Here is a 17101-nt window from a genome sequence, read left to right as displayed (position 1 = left end):
TGAGAGCAAGTGATTTGCTTTGCTTATGCTTACTGCTGTCTTCTCATGTTGGAGAAAGGAACTTCAGGTCCACACAATTCTCACCAGGCTCCACTTCCTCCCTTCCTACCAGTTGCAGTAGGATCAGGGAACAAGGATTTGGCTCCAAACCAGGTCCACCAACCAGGTGAGCAAAGAAGTGAAACTGATGTAGTGATGTTTTTTTGCCATCTACTTTGGCAGGTAAACACAGAGAAGGTGGTGCTGCAATTTGCTCTTCTGTAGGAACACAGAAAACAATACTATGTAGAAGGATAACTGCAGTGTAAGTGCTTGGCCTTATAACTTTTAGTCAGGCTATTGTTTCCATTTGGCCCTGAAGCTCCTATGAAAGAGAAAATGCTTTTGTTACAGTTTCACTGTGAAAAGATAATCTACCACAGTGCTAAGTATTACATGGAGAGGAGAAAGAAGAGAGAAAGAGTGAATCATTGCTATGAGCAAGCAGAACAAGACAGGCTAGCCATATATTTCTAATAATTTCATTTTCTCTGCTATCACTGGAATTAGTTCATGCATTTGTTCAAAATGGGAAATAACCATTTCTTAAAGCCACTGCACTTAGATGGTATTGGCCTGAAAACAAAGAACATCCATTAAACTCCTGAAGTTCTTTCTAGCAATAAAAACATACTGAGTTTTGTAAAATAAAACAGAGAGCTGAATGACTCTCCTGGGTGTTACATTAAATATCTTATAAAATTCCATAAGTCAGTAGAGCCTTTTTAAATGTAAGTTGCTGATTATGATATATAGCAACATAGATACTATGGTAAAAAAAGACAAAGCTAACTTAAAAGCTCATAACCTTGCCAGACCAAAAAAACTCAGAGATACTTGTACATCCTCTTCCAGAGTATTTTGTGGTTGCTCGGAACTTGGATGTGTAATTTTGATTCAAAATGCAGCCTTTTGACAATAACCTAAATATGATACTGCAGACAGTAGAGCTAAATGACAGGAGTTCAGAAATTAACTGCAAAGATGAAGATCATAGAATCATAGAACGGTTTGGGTTGGAAGGGACCTTAGCAATCATCTATTGCCGTAGGCAGGGACAGCTTCCACCAGAAAAGATTGCACAAGACCCTGTCTAACCTGGCCTTGAACATTGCCAGGGACGGAGTAGCCACAGCTTCTCTGGTCAATCTGTTCCAATGGGTCAGCACCCTCACAGGTAAGAATTTCTTCTTTCTAATCTAAATCTACCTTCTTTCAGAAGGCACTCGTTCTAGCACATAAAATATCATTCTAGGTGAAAAAAAAAAATCAGCTCACAACTACAGAACCCCAAAAGAAATTTAAATGTTCTTGCCAGTGTATGAGAAAGATTCTCTTATGCATTGTTGTGCAGAGATATGTGGTGGCTCCATATGTGCATTCATTAACCTCATTTCCAGGATTTCAGGCCGGTTGGCCTATGGGAAGGTAAACATTAGTCCTGCCATTACATAGCATGCATGCCACCTCCGCACTTCACACTTTTGTTTGTGGTGTTAACAGGGAGGCCAAAGATGTGAGTAATGCAGTGATTGTGCCTGAACCAAGTGTTTTGCTTGCAGGGCAATATTAACATACTTCACTGCTGAACACTCTGGTGTGGTCACAGCTCTGTTTTTTTAGCAGTTCTTTCACCCTCACCCCAGTGTGAAAACTGGTAAAAAACCCAGTTTGCTCATGCACCTACATGAGGGGTGTCTGTTATATCTGTGGCATCTGTTATATTCGTTAAATACTGTATATAGTTGTGGCAGGTAAGCTGTTCCTTACAGTCAGAACTACCTTTCTTGTTTCCCAACAAGGTAGGGGCATCTTGAAGAAATAACAGTGGTGGCAGAAGTCTTCCAGATAAGAATGTATGCCTTTCCTGACTCCACTGGGATTTCTTCACTCTGGAATTACAGCTGCACTATCTACAGGAACCTAATGCTGTGAAACTCTTATTTTGAACTTTGTTCTTTTATTTCTATGCTGTATTTGTGCTTGTCTCACTTTCATTCCATTTGGCTGATCCCCTTCATATCTCTTCACCTTGCTTGGTTTCCCACACCCTCCTGCTTTTTGGTGGGTAAAGGTTCTTTTGCCTCAGCTACTTCTCAGCACCTGGGCTCTGTCAAGGCAGTGGAGGCTTAGAAAACTGTCTGATCCCATAGACCAGGGGCAGAGCTGCAGCCCCGTCCCACCCTGTGCTTCCTTCCTCTGGCCTTAGACATCAGTTACAAACTTCCCTCAGTCTATCAAATCTTGGATCAAGGAACTCAAGAGCCCTGGGCAGCTAATCCTCTTCCCCTTTTCAGTGATCTTAAAAATTAGAAAGAACATGGAGAGTGTCTGTCTGGATTTGCTGTGAAAAGCCCAATAAAAAGCATGTTGTGCCCTTTCCTATTTTAATTCTGCTATTCCAGTAATTATTTCTAGAAGACAATGAGATGAATTCCTGATTTCTGATTTCCTCTGTTAACAGGGCTCATTAGAGTGACGTTGCAGTGCTTGGCAGTACCAGATATTTGACCTTTTTTTCTCCCTGACATTCATTTTTTCTACACAGTGACATCAGTCACTATATAGGCATAATCTGTTTACAGCTCTTGAAAACCTATTTGCCTCATATGGAGCTGCTGTCCTTGACCACAAATTAATGGCACACTGTAGCAGGTGGCTCTTTATGAATCCAAAGGGAAACACAGGAGAAACACCACTGACAGATAAATGGAAATCAGACAGACAGGTGCTTATAATGGTGATGTTCAACAAGCTGGGACCGTGGAAAAAATGTTGCCTCATGAACAAAGTAGATGGTATCCAGGAAGCCGATAACAAAACCAAATCTACCAAACAAGGCAGATTTCCGTATATTTTGACTGCAAAAGGGCTTCTGGGGAATCTCTTGCTTCAAGTATAGAATCATAGAATCAGAGAATAGTTAGGGCTTGAAAGGACCTTAAGATCGTCTAGTTCCAACCCCCCCTGCCTTGGGCAGGGACACCTCACACTAAACCATGTCACCCAAGGCTCTGTCCAGCCTGGGCTTGAACACCCCCAGGGATAGAGCATTCACAACCTCCATGGGCAATCCATTCCAGTGCTTCCCTTACAGTAAAGAACTTCTTCCTTATATCCAATCTAAACTTCCCTGTTTAAGTTTTAACCCGTTATCCCTTGTCCTATCACTACAGTCCCTAATGAAGAGCCCCTCCCTTGCATCCTTGTAGGCCCCTTTCAGATACTGAAAGGCTGCTAGGAGCAGCCTTCTCCAGGCTGAACAACCCCAACTTTCTCAGCCTGTCTTCATACGGGAGGTGCTCCAGTCCCCTGATCATCCTCATGGCCCTCCTCTGGACTTGTTCCAACAGTTCTGTGTCCTTTTTATGTTGAGGACACCAGAACTGCACACAATACTCCAAGTGAGGTCTCAGGTGAGCAGAGCAGAGAGGCAGGATCACCTCCTTTGACCTGCCGGTCACACTCCTTTTGATGCAGCCCAGGGTACGGTTGGCTTTCTGGGCTGCAAGCGCACACTGAAGCCGGCTCATGTTCAGTTTCTTATCGAACAACACCCCCAAGTTCTTCTCCACAGGGCTGCTCTGAATCTCTTCTCTGCCCAACCTGTAGCTATGCCTGGGACTGCTCCGACCCAGGTGTAGGACCTTGCGCTTGGCATGGTTAAACTTCATAAGGCTGACATTGGCTCACCTCACAAGCGTGTCAAATATAGCTGTAAAGAATACAAAGAGCAATCTCAGTTCAGAATTGACAGATTAATCACAACATACAGCTTCATGCTTTCATGTGACCCTTCATGTAAAAATGAAGATAGTGCCTCCAACACAAGAAAAGTTCAACGGCTAACAGCAAGTTATTGACACATGGGATTACTTCTGGTGTTTCCACAACATGGTCCCATTTTGCAGACCATAAAAGAGAGAGCACCTTCCCATACAGACTCTGGGTAAAAGAACATGGTAACAAAAGTAGTTGCTGGGATTAAGCTCTAGGCTCCTTTAGACATCATGTTCCTCAGAGGAGTCTCTTACATAGGCTCCAAGGGACCTTTTGTAAGGAAAAGAGCACCAGTTCTTTCTACTTTGGACATTCGCCCTTCTTGATTGTTGTGAAAGTGTTGCTAGAGAGTGTAGCTAACAGTACACAGTGGCTGGAGTAACAGAAGTAATCTTGCTTCAGCACTTATGAAAAGAGCTGACAAGCCTTACCTCACCAACGGGTATCTGCTTTCATTTATTAGGTAGGGTGAGAGAGCAGAAAGGATAGAGCTTGAAAGGTCTTTCTTTAAGAGGGTAAGATTATGGTTGTTGCATGTCTCCAGACCTGGAAGTCTTTTAGCCTGTAGGAGAATGTTGCCTGCTAAGAAACCCCTGATGCCTGTTCACAGAGCTGTTGGAACAGAGCATTTCTCCTGGTAGTTAGGATTTTCACCATTTGGTCCAGGGTACTTAGAAGCCAGGCAGAACAACCACTGCAGGTAGCTTAGTTAAACAGCTTAGGTCTAACACACAACTCCTTCCTTCCTTCTTCATCAAAAGTACACTTTTTGCATTGTATTTTCTCTTTCTTTCCTTACAGTTGAGACTGGGAGATTCAGTTCACTTCCAAATGACATAGATTATGTTAGGCTCTATACTTCTCTCCCAGCAGGAGAGCACATCACTTACTGAGGAAGCTGCATTTCAGGACTGCTAAAGTTGCCTTTGATTAGCACCTTTGCCTTTCAATGATGAGTCACACTGTTCTTTCCTCCTGTGAAAGCTAATCTTAGTGGTTGTTTTGGGACAAATACTTTACAACTGCACTTATTCACTAGGAGAGAACTCCGTGCCTTTCTATTTACAGCAAACTTCCCACACTCTGTTGTCTTGTGATAGATCTGAACTTCACAGAATCACAGGGGATGGCACTGTACCCTTCTGTGCTGAAAAGAGCTTGAGAAGAAAACTATGTAGTGCAAGAAGCAGAGAAGTGGGAAAGGGCAACACAATAGTCTTCCATGGAGATGCTTCAAGACATATCTATTTATTTCTGAGGAGCTGGAAAGAAAGCTGAAGCCCTAAGAAACTGTGGGGCATTTATTAGCCTCTCACTAGCCAAGCTCAAGAAGTCCTATGTTTCAAGCTGGCAGAAGACCTTATACACAGTGTAACACCATCCTGCTGAAGAAGGAGAATCCATGTAAGTAAGCTAATCACTTGAAATGCTGTTGTGGTAAATAATTAAGTTGTATGATTGTGTAAGCACAGATAACTCTGTATGCCACAACGGTTATGCTTCCTCTTGGGGAAATTACCTGTGGCCAAGGAGTGCCTACACCTCTGCCTACAGAGAAGTGTAATGAAAAATTAGACAGGGAACCAGAACATAATGGGCTGTCCAGACTGTAGTGACAGTGGTATCTATGAAGTTTATTTAGAGGTTTATCCAAACCTCTACATATATCTGAGTATTTCTAAATGCTTCTTTGCTCTATGTCAGAGTTGCTTATGAATTTTTCCAGGTTAAATGCAGCAAAGCAGCAATACAGTCTGAAGGCCTAATAGCAAGCGAAGAAGAGATTCCCAAAGAAAGTGTTTGAGCATGGCATTGGCCTCCAGGCTAACAAAGGCTTGTAGGTGCTAGTTTGGGGCACGATTCCCATCCTACCCATGGGACTATCATAAGCAGTAGTTGTTTTGACTTCCAAGAAACTATGACCCAGATGTGTCTTGATAAGATTGTGAAATATGATGAGGGTGGTTGTTTCTCCAGAAACTGGGTCATCCTGCTCCCATCTGTTGCTTTTGAGTCAATCCTTATGTTACACCATCAGATTAATTTACTCAGTTCAGGATAAGTCTTTTAAAGAAAATATTTAGTATATTCTGTCTTCACTGCTCTCTATTGACACAAGATACAATCCTGCAGTTGCTTTGTGTTTTTATAGAAAAGAGAGAAGTGGTAGCTATAGGGAAAGGCACAGCAGTTTTCAAACTTGTTCATGGTGTGTTACTAAGAGATTTTACTTTCCAAGCCTGAGGATCAGTCTTACTCCCATTCACCATTATACACCATCCCTCTGGCAACACCAGTGATTACTTCCAAAGAAACATAGTTACAGAAGAATTAAATATATTTGTATCAGCCTTTAATCCACCTTGATGGGTAAGACAGAAGGAGAAGAGCCATTCCCATGTTCTACACTGACAAGTTTCTAATAAAGAAAGTTTTGGTAGTGGGCAGATGGCTAAAAATGGCTTGCTGTGGCATTTTTCTTCTCTCTAAACTTCCTATTAAATAGCATGTACTCACTACTAAATAACATTTACTCCTCATCAGAACTATCCTGCTCTTGTGGGTTCCACATTCCCATTCCAACATATTGCAAATGCATAACTTAAATCAGCTGGGAGATGGTAATCTGAAAAGGTTTCAGTATTAGGCCTAACAGTTACATGTATTTTCTCCAGTTTAGATCTTCCAAGAACATGAAACCAAGAATCAAAGAAATTGTAGCATGCAGAATTCAGCAGCTTTTTTTCCCCTGACCTTTTTAAAAGGCTACAGTTGCTTATGAAGTAGCATACATCCAGTTTGATGGACACAGAACTTCTGGATGGCCAGACATGATTGCCAGTCCTACAGTTTGCCAAGGAGATAAGGAATCAAGGCAAAACACTGATGCTGTCAGGCAAATTACTAACAGGTTTGTTTTAGCGTCCAGATGCAGAGAGGTCACATGATTTTATGTCTGCAGTAGTTAAATGCTACCAGGCAGAATTTGAAAGGAACCTTTCTAATTTCTGTAATCCAAACCAGAACTGCCAGCAGGTTCAAATGTTGACTGAAGGATTAAACAATACAACCTATATGATATTGGTTATTCACCAGTGAAAGGACTAAACATTTACTATGTAAGGGACAGAAAAATCAATAACTATCTACATCCCTCCTACTCCACCCTCCTTGGCCACTTAGTTTTCCTTCCCCAGGGCATTTCACTCAGCTGCATCCTGCTCTTTATAAACTGTTCTTTTTTTTTGGCATTTAGTCCCCTTAGTAAAAGGTGCAAGCCATGCTGGTTTGCAACAGCTTTGTGACGTACGCAGAAGAGGAAAAACAGGATCGGGGCCCATGTGCATGTTTGCTTGTAGCCTAGGGAAAGATTTGAATTCAGGTTTCCAGGAGGAAAATGCATTATCTTTTTTGCTATTACAGTTCACAGTATGTTTCAAAAATTGTCATGGCTTAAAGCCCGCAGCTTAAAACCTGGTATTGAATTTGTGCTTCCTTTGATAAGAGAAAAAACCCACTGTGCTTGTATAGGTCTAAAAGAATGTAAAGCATAGCACCAAGTGCAGGTCTTTTATGTAGGCAGGCAGAAACAAACTGCTCACTTACTGTTTTCTAAGATCTGACATATTGAGGCACGCCTTTTATGAAAAACTGTTCCCTGTTTCTAAAAGAACTCTGCATGAATTCTTGTTTGATAGCTCAGGGCACGAATGAAGGTGGAACAAAGCTTGCTCTTTACAAGTCATTATGCATTTGATCATCTAAGGTTAAGCGTGGCCAGCAGAGCTACACTGCTAGGTCACTGAGGCCTCCTGTTAAAAGTTTGGCCTGCATGTTTCTTGGATGCTTGCAAACAGGCACTCCTGACCCTCCCTGCAGGGAAGGGATGGGAGTGACTGACTCAAACACCAAGCCTGACATTTAGTTGGTTGTGTAGTAGAAAGCATTTGTTGCCCCACAAGTGCCCAAAAAGCAAGGCACAGAACTGTAACTAAAATTCCTCAAAGGTCTTGTCAATGACAAGAGAGACAATCATCTTTCACAAGTTCAAATTTGTCAGCTGTTGAAGGCTGACTAGCTCAGCTGGTCTCAGAAAGTGTAAGCTTTCTTAGCAAATGATCTGCAGTGCCAGGTAACTGTGGATCCCACTGCAGACGTAATAAGCATAAAAAGGATAGCTACAAAGCAAAGTACATGGATAAGTCCAAGATGTTCTTGAGTGAGATTCAGTCTTGGAGATGCAGAGTGCTTGATGAGGCACTGGAATGGGTTGCTCAAGGAATCTGTGAATGCTCCATCCCTGGTGGTGTTCAAGGCCAGGTTGGACAAGGCCTTTGGTGACATAGTTTAGCGTGAAGTGTCCCTGCCCATGGCAGGGGGTTGGAATTAGATGACCTTAAGGTCTTTTCCAGCCCTAACTATTCTATGATTCTGTTATTCTGTTATTTTCTTCTCTGGCTTGCTGTGAAGGATTATGAAAGGGTACACGTTAATGGTGTTTGGCTATTCTCAAAGTATGAGAAATAACACAAAAAATACATATAAGTCCAAAACATTTCCTATAGTACCATTGATACAAAGATTATAAAACAATGGTTGGACTATTACGAAGTGGCCAACTTTTGTGTGATTATTTCATGATGAATATTCATTTCCAAAATCTAAAGCAAAGGCTGGCGAATATGACAGAGCACAGTGAATCAGGATTCAATTCAGGTATGATTTCAGTATTACTCTTACATATCAAAAATAAATGCATATAATAGTTTGCTTACTGTCAGGATAGAATGACTATTTAGTAGATTAATAACCTAGACAAGTTATTATCAGTCATTATGTGCTTACCTGGGATCTTCCTAAAAATACTGAGTGCTATTTACAATTGTTATTCAAAAGTTGTTCACAAGTGTTATTCACAAGTTATTTACAAATGTTAATTACCAAATTTTCAAATACTGTATTTCTATGAATTTCATAAGTATTTAATTTGAAGAAAATAGGCACCTGAAATAAGAAAGGTTTTACACTTTTTCCTCAACAGAAGTCAGAGCAACGAACAGAAAGAAAATGTAAAGACAAAAGCAAATTGTTCTGTACTAAGTGGTGGATTATTGCCCTATAATTGCTACATTTGGTAAATAGAACATTTCATTTATAAACCTAATGAAAAACTAGAAAATTCTTATATAAGTACAGGTTTATTTTGTACTGTTTGAATTCTGAAAATTCTTTTAATTAGATTATGAGATTTTGCCTGAATCAGAGCTCACTGGAGATGGAAGTTTTGCTTTTGCAAAAACACTGCTGTTACCTACATGCATTAAAAAGTGAAAAAGATGCAAAAAGCCAGGGGTCTGCAATACTCCTCATCCCATGCTTTAGAGTATTCTTTCAACCAAGGAAGAGCTATTTCTAGCTAGACCTGCTGTATTTTGTAATCACTCTGCCTCCTTCTGTCTTCTCCCAATAAGCTGCCTACTTCCAGTATGAGAAACGTAGAGAATGAGCCCTTTGGTCCTTTGGTACCTATCAGTCTTGTGGACACTGTCTCTTTGTTAGAGGGAATAATGTAGACCATAAACTCTCCACATGTTCTCTTTTGGAGTGCAGAGAGTCTGTGCAACCATCAACCTTAAGTCTTTTCTCTGAAATCATGGTTACTAGAAAGACACCAGTACCATTTCACTTTTCTTCATTTTCAGGCCTCTCACCTACAGAAGGAGGTTACCTGATGTGCCTCCATTCAGTCTGGTGGTTATTGTAAAGTTCCAGCTGTGCAACTCTGTCTCTGTATATAACCCTGCCATTAAAGATGCTAGGATTATCAGTTTCTATCAGAGAAAGTGCTTCGAATTCCATTAGTGTTCATTAACATGCATTCCTTCAACTCTCTCCACAAGTCCTTGCTTTGGAGTGTGAATATTCAATTAATTGTGTCAAAACTGCTTCTAAAACTAAGAGACTGAGGCTGAGTTAATTTACATATAAACAATAGATATTATTTTCTGAGTTATTGATTAGCCCTTTTTTTCAGAAGGATATTTGAATAAGAATGAATTACACAGCCAAACGCTGTTTCTGTTTCGTATGTTGTAGACTCTACACTGATAGTCACTAATCCTACAAAAATAAGTAAATGCTTTAATCCTGGCATTCTAATTGTCACACTAGAAACAGAATAGTACTGTATCTGAGATAGCAATTAGGTATACTTATTTATCTCTATTTTTTTTTTAAAGATTAGTGGCACTTTACCTAGGCTCAAATATTGTCCACAGAGATTTTTCCAGCACAGCTTGAGAGCAAAAAGTGCAAAAATATTTTCTTTTTCTGTTGAGGTAACTTTGCATGAAAAATTAAGCGTCTTTTAACACTGAAAGAGGTGTTTTTTGATCTGTAAATATAGGTAGTTCAGGTGATGTCAGGAAAACCAGTCTCCCTTAATTAAAATGGTGAATTTCCTACAGAGTTGTGTTTTAGAAAATGTAATAGTGCATTAGGGTTCTCTTAGAGCTGTTTGTATTCACTTGTCATCATAAATCTTCAGTTTTAAAATGGCCAGACATTTTATTTTCATCTTTCTGGAAACAATATCCTGTACCCTAATCAAAGGGATTAGCTTATTTTAAGATACATAATTAATGCAGACAGAGTCATATTTTTTTACTCTTGTGAAAGACCAAGAGCCAGGTTTGTTCAAGAAGAGGAGTATATCAGCAACTATGCAAACGCCACTGGTCCAGCAATGTACGCTGACAAATGCAGTGTGTTATTGCATAGGACAGGACCAGTGCTCCTCCCATTGCTGTCCTTCTCTTCCAAGGTTCTTGCTGTATTTATCACTGTGCCATGTCCTGCTTCCACAGCTACCATCCTGTTTGCTTATACTGAGCAAAAAAAGACTGGTAAATTGGAGTAGGCATGTTGTGATTTTTTAAAAAACAAGTTGTCTTGCAATGAATCTACTCATCCTTACATCCTAATACCACAGGAGAAGAGGATCCACTGTTCCTGCCATGATTTAGAAATAGCAATGAAAGAGAACCTGCAGCTCTTTCCCATCTATTTCTAGAGATGCAGTAGCATTAGGGGTCTCCCTAAACTGTTACAGCTGAAGTCAGGAAAGGTTCTGACTGGTAAACTACATCTGCCTACACACCTAAATTCTCCTCATAAGCTTCTCAGCATTTCACTTGCATCCAAAGACACATTTACATGTGGCTTGCTAATGAACATTTTCACTGAAGTATACAATTAAATAAAAGGTGTTGTGTTACAAATTAATTCTCTATGTGATGCACACTCTGCACAGTATCCAGGAAACAGTCCCACATGAACTGAAGTTTGTGAACCCTGTCTCCAAAATCTCATCTGATTCCCATTGCTGTCATTTGTGTTTGCTAGCAGCTTGCATTCTGGAAGGCATCTGCCTATAGCAAGGTTGTATTCTGAAGTCAGACCTTCGTAAAATGTGGGAAAGGAAGTGTATTCATTATACTAATATTACCAGAGGCTGCTGACTCCAGGAAAAACAAATAAACAAACAAACAAACAAACCAGCAGATCAGAATAACCTTTTCTTAAAAACTCAAAGAGACTGAACAACTTTGCAACACCTCAGACCTTCCAGCCTTTTCTCTGGAAGGCCAGAAAGCCAAAATTACTAATCGACAGGCCTAGAACTTGGCCCAGAAAAAAAGTTCATGCACATATCAGATAGAAGGGGCATCCCACAAAGGAACCACAACCTGCTTCCACCTCCCTGAGCCATGGGAACAGCAGGGAAGGGAGATTAGCGTGGAATGCCTACAAATGAGGGTGGACCTCTGGCTTCCCACATGCCTTGCGGGAAATGTGGACATGCATATCAGCTTTTTCAATGTGCTTCTGAAGCCAGTAACAAGTGCTTGAGTTGGGTGGATGTTCCTTTGTGGGTCTCTGCTAGTACAGGAAACCCTCACTCAGCTCTGTCCCCAGTCACTTAACTCACAAAGCAGGGTATAAGCTTTTACATTTAATTAAACACTGGTGTTTCTTTTTATCCTGAAGACTACCTGAAGTCTGCTCTTGATTTTTAATCCCATCCTTCCATTAGAGGCTGTTGTACACTGTCACAAGCTACTGCAGACTGCTGTAGGAACCATTTAGCTCTACTTTGTGAAGTACAGAAGATGCACACAAAACAATGACAGAAGGCAAACCACATTGTGAAACATCACATGGCACTTCCAAGGATGGTGGTTTTTCTGCCCTAATGGTATCAACACCAGTAGCAGGCCTTATGGAAATGTGTCATTTCACAAGACGAGAGACAAAAAGCGGAAACCAAGGTGTCAGAGGCCTCCTGCTGGCAGTGTCCCAAGAGTTGTAGCAGTTCCTGACCATCCTGACACAGTATGTCTGGAGGTGTGAAAGCCTTGTGATCACTTGCAGTGAGAGTTGAGCAGAAACCATGGCAACAGTAACTATGGCTGTGCCTTATCACCATTTAACTTTGTATTCTGGCCCAGTTTTAACTTTTCTACTTTTAAAGTGACCACTTGGCTCAGGCACACATTTGTCTGCCTCTTAGGTAGGTAGTTTGGCTTAAGATAGCCTTTAAGATAGCTTAAAACCCTTCTATTTATGGAGTCACAAGCTCCAGTATTTACATGGATGTTTCTGCATAATATTTTACAGGAGTCTTTTCCTACGTGTAATTGCAATAAGTTGCATTATTTAAGTATAGACAGATGTAAGAACTAAGGTGTTCACTGGGTTAGGGATTTTTTCTTTAAAGGCCTACCAGTCTTATACTGTCCCCCATCCCCCAGCATTTTATTCATTGCTAAAAAATGCAGGCAAGTGGAAGAAAACAGCACTGTGTATGCTTTGCCTTCAAGATGCACTATCTCAAAACCTAAAGTCTTTGTACATGTCAATACAAAATGTTATCATCACAGATGTACTCTGGAAAAAACCTGCTGGACAGAAAATAATTCAGAAGAGTAAGGTGATATAAGCACAAGAAAGGTCTGATGTTGCAGAGAGATGAAAGCCATACATATAATTTGCTTTCATCGCAAGTGTTCCTGCTTTACGTGATACAAATTGTTTTTTCTGCTGAATATGTAGCCTTGAGCATGAAGTCATACCCAGACAGATTAAAGGACATGGCTTTACTTTCTACTTTACTGTTCTATTTTTTGCATTTTGTAGATTACTTTCTCACGAAAGAGCTGTGATTTAACAGGCCTTCATGCTGCTGCACTCATCATCTCTCCTCCTGATCTGGGTCACTGGCCACAACAGTAGGATAAGGTTAGACAAAATTTCATGGGAACAAAAGCCTTACAAGGGTTACTTCCCTGCTGAGAAGCAAGCCTTCCTGCTAAGTCAGTCATGTAACTTGCACAGTTATTTGTGGGAACAAAAAACCCCAAACTAAACACTGTCAGCTCTAGCTACATATGCTGCATCTTCCCAAACTAAGGTTTTGGTCTCAGACCCCATACCCTTACTTATACTCTTGTGCCTTCATCTAAACCATGACTCCAGCATCATGCATTCTCCTTTTTCTCAATTTCCTGTATTTCCTGTGCTCCATATTCTGTACTTCTGAAGCTGGATCCATAATATATGCTGTCTTAATTGCCAGGACCTTTCCTTTTTTAATTTACAGGGTTCCCTGTACCCCACACAAATACCAGCTAATTTCTTGAAAGTTGCAGATAGATAGAAATATTTGCTGCCTTGTCCAGAATCATCCTGGAACTTGCAGGATCACATCCTCCTTCCTGTTCCATGGATGCTGACAAATGCAGTGAACCATCAACAGGGCCTCTTCACCAGGCCAATAGAGGACCTTAACACACTCTGAGCTGCAGCTGTGCAAGGCCTACCAGGAATTATGCTCACACAGGCACCACTAGAAAGGGTCCAGCCAGGGCTGTTATGTAGCTCTTCCTCTCCAGGCATGTGGCATATCTTATGGTGAAAGACCCAAATATCAGAAGAACTTAGGCTCAAAAGAGAAACATGGGAAGAAACTAGTAAAAAAGGAATACATTCATGAGGTTCTGTTAGACGAGTCCTAGTCAACAGGGAAGACAGATCAGCAACGAACCAAAATAAGGGAACGTATTGTTTTAACTACATGCACAGTTTATTGGATCGCTGATACAGGGTTGCCATAATCTTCTGTATCAACACTGAGCTTGATCTTGGATTCTATTTCTCAGGGTTTTACTGGGCCTATTTAGCATAATCCTTGCAGTTGGATTCTGAAGGAGATCCCAAAGGCATTGAAAAATGTCAACTTATTTTCTGAAACAAATTTTCGTCTGCCTTCTTCACTGTGGAAAATGATGGCTCTTTTAAATATAATGTAATACGTCAGGTGCTATGGTATGCTACTGAAATTTATTATTACCATGATCTTCTAGTATGTTGGTCAGAGTGACATAACAAAGGCTGCTATTTATGCTTTTAAGCGTTTCTTTCTTTCTTTCATCACTATCTTCAATCAAGGAATTTGTTTTGCAGATGAGGACAAATTGAACATACAACTACAAATGTACAAACTGGAGACCAAAGTGCTCACCTAAGAATTAAAATGTCTTGCTCAGATTCTACATGTTCTTGAAGAGCAAATGGTACAAGTAATTACTTTACTCTGAGGTCTGCTGTATGGGTTAAATCAAAGAATATTTGTGCAATATTTATAAAGTGCAGTGTGCTATTTATTACATGGGCCAAAGTTTATTTTTGTTCAATTTTATATTGAAGGCTCCTTAAATGGCTAATGGGCAAAAAAAAAAAAAAAAACCAATAAAAAAGGATAACTGAAATGTTATGGAAACATATCTTTGGCACTGGCAATGATGGTTGATGACATGCAAATAATTTTTAAACCATGAGATTACTGGAGTGACATGTTTCTATTGTGTCATCACAAGGGAGCACAAAGGGCTTGTGCTCCTCATTAAATGTATATTTTAGATAGCATTGTTGTTTTCCCTGACTTCATGTTACAGTCTTTCTTTCTGTGCCTAATTGTAAGGTATGCTAATGGTGCTGTTACACTGTGAAAGTGGGTGGCATAAAATCTTTAGCTGAACTTCAGATCAGACCATGTAGGTTTTTAACTAATAAATTGTGTCTCTCTCCTTACAGGGCTTTGAGGAATCTTTAAGGTAAGTGAAACATCAAAGGTCGAAGTCTTTCTTTGTTAAATAAAACTTTTTTAGAGTTAAAAGCATGGCAATTTTGGCAAGTAAGATCCAGGTTACTGGATTAGTTAGCTGTGTTCAGCTGTAACTACACAAACTTGGGAATTTTTGATTTCAAAATACCAACTTTGCTGCAAGGATGTCTAAGAATCCTTCCCCTGGAAATGAATCAGCTATGTCTTAGTACACTTGATTTGTTAGTCAGAATGATAATGAGACTTCTGCCCAGACAAGAACATCAGAGCATGTTTTTTAAACTGTCCCCTTTTTTTTGGCATTAATATGTATTACTCTGTACAGGATCTCCCATCGTAATACTGCTTTCAGAGCGATTACTGAGTTGAGTCATTGCATTTCTAACTGTAGGCAGCTGGCAAGTTCATATAATCCAGTTTGCTTTCAGGTAATTAATATAATATGATAGAATATGTGATGTTATATATACACATTTCTCGTATTATCTCTAGGGGTTTTATAAGCTTTTTTTATTATGATTTTGCTGATTCTGATACGTAGTTTTGTTTGTATCAAACCAGGGAAAATCAGTTTCCAGATTTCATGATGATTCTTCAGAACTTCAGTGAAGCTGTAAGTTCCTGTTACTGTTTGACCTACGTATATAGCATAGATACTTGCATGGCACAGCTTAAGTGGACTTCTCAATGCATAGATTGCTGGAAATGTACATGTTCCAACACTGGAAGAGAAAAAATGAGTAACCTTGTTTAATACCTTCTGAAACAACCTTGCGAAATGAACCTTAGGTAAAAGTCACTTAGCATTACTGTAATTGTTTTACTGAACCATGTTTTCATTGATGGCTTACATTGACAAATGGAATTTCTGTAGCATTTCCCACTTGCATCTGAGCAGTCTTGCTTTGAGGGCTGCAGCCTGTATACTGCAATTGTCTGCAGGGCTAGTGTAAGGTAATGATGCTGTTTTTCATGGGCATTTTTGCACAGAAACATCTCGTGAAGGCATTTTTGAAGAATACATGTCAATGTCAGAGCTTCACCCAGCAGAAATTCCTTCCTGATTTCCCTCCAAAACAGAAAAGGCTTCCCAGTTAATTGATATTTTTTCATTTGTGGAAATAGAAGGTGCTTTTTCTCACTCCATTAAAAAGCATTGTAGACTGTTACATAAATCCAGTTCAGTGTTTCTTTTCAACTATTTCCTCTCTGCTACTAGAGTACCTTGCCAGGTACCACATATATTCAGGATATAGAAGAACACCTCCAAAAAGAACACCTTAAAAGTCTTTAAGAGAATGAAAGAAAATGACAGAGACTATGAATCAAGCTAATATTTTCCATAGAAACTGGAAGGTGCAGAAAGTCAGCTGCCTGTGGTAAAGATATGAAAGAATTTCTTATATTTTAAGGTTCAAAACTAGAGCAGGGATTTGTACCAATGAAAAATATGGATTTCCACTTAAAATAACCCTTCCGCAGGTATGTGGATGAGAGTATCTAAAGCCTAGTATTTTCAGTGCTTAACACAAAAATTGAATTTTTCAAGGAAAGTAGTGCTTAATTTAATATCTAATTCCCCAGTGGCAGAAAACATCTGTGAAAACCTTCAATCCCCTTTGCTCAGCAAACAAACCCAAGGCTGGCTGATTACATAGTCTCCTGGTGAATGGCTTCACACTATGTCATACACAACAACTCCTCAGAAGATATAGCCTAAATCGCATCTTACAGTATTCTTCCACCTTAGATTCTCTGGCAACCTAACATTATGTCTTTTTGTCTCATTAAGCAGGTAAGACAAGGAAGGAATTATTTTAAAACCATTAGTTTCATTTAACAAATGTTAGCTTACTTCAAAATAGGGCAGCAAGTTCAGCATATTGATGAAACATACTGGTTGCTCAGTGCAAAGTACCATTTTATCTGAATCCCAAGCACACATACCCATTTAAGAATCATGTTTCATGATGGACTTTCTGCCTCAGCCGTGTGGTGTGCTGCTCTGCCACCCACTGGTCTTTTTATTCCTGACAAAGAGAGTGCAGGGGAAGAGGAAAACCCTATTTTCATACAGACATGAAAATGGTTATTTGA

The 17101-nt window shown here is 39.9% G+C and overlaps 1 long non-coding RNA gene across 1 annotated transcript; it reads left to right on the top strand.

Annotated features, from left to right (window-relative positions):
- The first annotated feature begins 4877 nt into the window (after positions 1–4877).
- Positions 4878–15618, top strand: LOC115947452 (uncharacterized). Its single transcript, XR_004081380.1, has 4 exons — positions 4878–5223; positions 14344–14453; positions 14974–14993; positions 15566–15618. It is a non-coding gene; the product is annotated as an uncharacterized lncRNA (long non-coding RNA).
- Positions 15619–17101: the final 1483 nt, after the last annotated feature.

Source organism: Melopsittacus undulatus, chromosome Z, assembly GCF_012275295.1.
Source record: "Melopsittacus undulatus isolate bMelUnd1 chromosome Z, bMelUnd1.mat.Z, whole genome shotgun sequence".
NCBI classification, from domain to species: Eukaryota; Metazoa; Chordata; class Aves; order Psittaciformes; family Psittaculidae; genus Melopsittacus; species Melopsittacus undulatus.
Note: the sequence above shows the minus strand (reverse complement) of the source record. Positions and strands in the feature narration are given on the sequence as shown.